Source organism: Orycteropus afer, unplaced genomic scaffold, assembly GCF_000298275.1.
Source record: "Orycteropus afer afer isolate SDZICR_OR568_19922 unplaced genomic scaffold, OryAfe1.0 scaffold00030, whole genome shotgun sequence".
Classification (NCBI taxonomy): domain Eukaryota; kingdom Metazoa; phylum Chordata; class Mammalia; order Tubulidentata; family Orycteropodidae; genus Orycteropus; species Orycteropus afer.
Window position 1 is genome coordinate 15885636 of NW_006921617.1, and position 3715 is coordinate 15889350.

Genomic DNA, 3715 nt, shown 5'->3' on the forward strand with positions numbered 1-3715 from the left:
GCTTGGTAAAGCAGAGGGTCAGTGAAGAAGAGGAAAGCCCTCAATGAGATGCCTTGACACAGTGGCTGCAACGGTAGGCTCAGGTATAGCAAGGATTCTGAGGCTGGCACAGGACTGGGCAGTGTTTTGTTCCATTGTACGTAGGGTCGCTGTAAGTCAGAGCTGACTCGCAGGGAACCTAACAACAACAATTTTTAAACTTGGGCCCCAAAGCCAGACAATCTGTGGTTAAATCCTGACTCAAACAATGTAATATCTGTTTGACTTGGGGAACGTGACATGACCTCTCAAAGCCTCAATTTTTCTACCAATAAAGATGAAGATAAAAATAAGAACTTAGAGTTGTGGGGATTAAATGTTCATCATATGACACTGGACAAAGATAAACCTGATGCTTACCACTGTCAAATAGCCGAATGGGGAGAGAAATGTTAATAAAAAATTACTGTAATGAATATATACCTGCAAACTAAGAAAGGTTCCAGGAAAAAATTAAAACACAGTTCTAAGATAGCTTATTGGGAAAAAAAGGGCTTGACCTACTCAGGAGTTTCAGAAATTTTCCTTAGTAAGTGATGTTTGGAGGGATCTGAAGATTAAGGAGGAATTAAGTAGAAAAAAATTAGGGTAGGATTTGTTGTAGGTAGTATTATAGACAATAGGAACAATTGTTTTATGATGGAGGAAAGTGGAAGATACAATGGATGTATAAGGAAGTAGCACTAAATTCAATTTTGGAGAGTCAGAAAATGATTTATAGAAGGAGAGAAATTGAGTTAACCTTTGAAGTAGAAAGAAGATTCTTCTGGGTAGAAATTGATGAATGGCCGATATTACATGCCAGGCAGAGGGAACATATTAGAAGCACTATTCAGACTCTTTAGATGTCTGGTTATTATTTGTGTTGTAGGTGCCTAAAGAAGGAAATGAGTAGTTGTAATAGAAGGTTAAGATGTGGACGGAGATCACATGAGGAAGGGTGCCAAATGCTCGATGGATATGGGGATGGATTGAAGGAGTCATAGAGGAATATGCTCAGATTTGCCATTTTGAAATATCAATTTGCAGGAACCATGAGAAATGAAGTGAAAGATGAGGTGAAATAGGAGACAGAAAAACCAAACAAAAGGACAGGGCAAATAGTTCTTTCAGAAGATAATGAGGATCTAGATGAGATGTGATTGTGAGAAGATGGAGAGTTTTGAAAGATTGGAAGAGTGAGTATGGCGCTTACTAACCCATGGGATGTGAAAAACGAGGGAGGGAAATATTGGATAAGGTAAGCTTTCTGGCTTAAGTAATTGGAAGGACTGGAAATATAGAGTGGTTGTGGCTTTTTTTTTTTTTTTAAGTAGTTGGAGAAATGGAGAAAACAGGATTTCAGTTTGGACATGCTGAATATACTGTGATTGTGAATTTAGTGGTAATAAGAAAGTTTCTGGTTGGAAATAGAAATATGTGAGATACTGTTGTTGTTGTTGTTGTTGTTATGTGCCGTCGAGTCAAACCCGACCCCTCCTTGGGTTTCCGAGGCAGTATCACTATGGAAGTAGGATTGCCCAACCTTCCTTCCGAGGAGTGGCTGGTGGATTTGAACCGCTAGCCGTCTGGTTAGCAGGCAAGTGTCTTAGCCACTATGCTACCAGAGCTCCCAATATAGCAGTTGAAGGCAATGAAATGCTTTCTCTTTCTGGACTTTTTCCCTCATCTCTTATCAACTCTAACTCATATTTAAACTTTGTGTATAAGAAAATTATACACAATTACTTTCTCCAAGAGCCTTTCTTTCCCTTGACCCTGAGGGTGCTTGGAGCTCTTCACACATGCTTCTTGATCCTCAGTGCTCTCATTAACTGTTAGTCTTTCCAGTATAATCAGCAAGGGTTGAGACTGTATCCATATGGTTCCTTTCTGTACATCCAGTGCCTAGCATTATGCTATGTAATATATGTTGATTGATTGAATAAAGAAGATTTGCTTAGGAAAAATAAGCATACTGAGAAGAAAATCTCAGGATAAAATGGAGAGGAGATCAAATATGGTGAGTATTTAAGTGTGCTTTAAGAGGTAATTGGGAGTTCTGGTGGCATAGTGCCTAAGGCATTTGACTGCTAACTGGAAGGCTGGCGGTTCAAATTCACCAGCTACTCCTTGGAAGGAAGATTGGGCAATCTACTTCCATAGAGATACTGCCTCGGATACCGGAGGGATCACTGAGTCAAATCGACTCAATGGTAATGAGTTTGTTTTTTCTGGTTAAGTATTTTAACACAAGAATTTCCTTTATTGTTGAAATGTAAAAATTTTTTAAAATTCAGATTCTATTTTGTTTTTGTAGGTTAAGTAGTAACTTGGTATATCCAACCAGCCAACCAGTTGCTGTCAAACTGATTGACTCATGATGGCACCATATGTTTCAGAGTAGAACTGTGCTCCATAGAGTTTTCAGTGGCTGTGATTTTTCAGAAGTAGATCACCACACCTTTCTTCCAAGATGCCTAGGTGTCTGTGCATGGCAACCTTTCAGTGAATAGCAGTGAATAGTTGAGCACCTGATTCTTTGCACCACCTATGGACTCCACTTGGTAGGTACTCACTTGCAACATGATCCTATAGACCATGTAGAGATGGTTTCACAATTCCAATCACTGTGTCCTTACTTGCTCATCACACATGCATATGGTCATTTAACAATGCCAGGTTCTGTTTATTATATGGATGCAGACTTCACAGAGCCCATCATCAGGTGGGAGAGACTGACATATACACAATTAATTACAAAAAGTGAATATAAATACTCAAAATAGGGTTAGGCTAAGTATTCTGAGTCAACAATGAAGGAACACTTTATAAAATTTCATTAGGGCTAAATGACTGCTTCAGGATGATATTTTAAATTAAATGCAGGTATTTTGTTCTTAATTTTGCATTCCATAAAAATTCTGTGTTTGATTGAGTAATCATATCTTTTTGATGTCCTTAACTATAAGCTCTGGTGGTGTAGTGTCTAAGGCATTTGATTGGTAACCAGAAGGCTGGCAATTCAAACCCACCAGCCACTCCTCGGAAGGAAGGATGGGCAATCTATTTCCATAGTAATACTGCTTCAGAAACCTGACGAGGGGTTGCTATGAGTCAGATCCGACTCCATGGCAGTGTGTTGCATTGTGTTTGCATAGCTATAAGCATCAGATCATTTGTTTGCTTACCAGTATGGTTAAAGGCAAAGGAAACTGGCATTTATTGATCATGTGCAATGTGCCTGGGAGTTACTCGGTGAAACTACTCATAATGTTTACTTGAATCTTCACTATTTCATGCAAAATAGCTATAGTTATCCATTTTGACTTAAGAGGACAATTGAGGCTCAGGAAAGTTAAACTATCTTCCTTGATCACATGACTCAGTAAGGGATTTAGAGAATTAATATTCAAACTGAGACCAAAAAGCATGTGTTTTTATTATATGCCAAATATGTAACTCTGCAAGTTTGATTATATTATTATTCTTTTTTTTAAAATTTATTTTATTGTGATTTGGCTGAAGATTTACAGAGCAAATACACTTTCCATACAGCAGTTCACATATACTTTGTCTCATGTCATTGACCATAGTTTACCACAATGCAACAGCTCTCCTCCCACTTCCTCCCCATAGTTACCTCTTCCCAGTGTCCATCCCTCCATACACTCCTGCCCCCTGAGCTGTCTCCCTG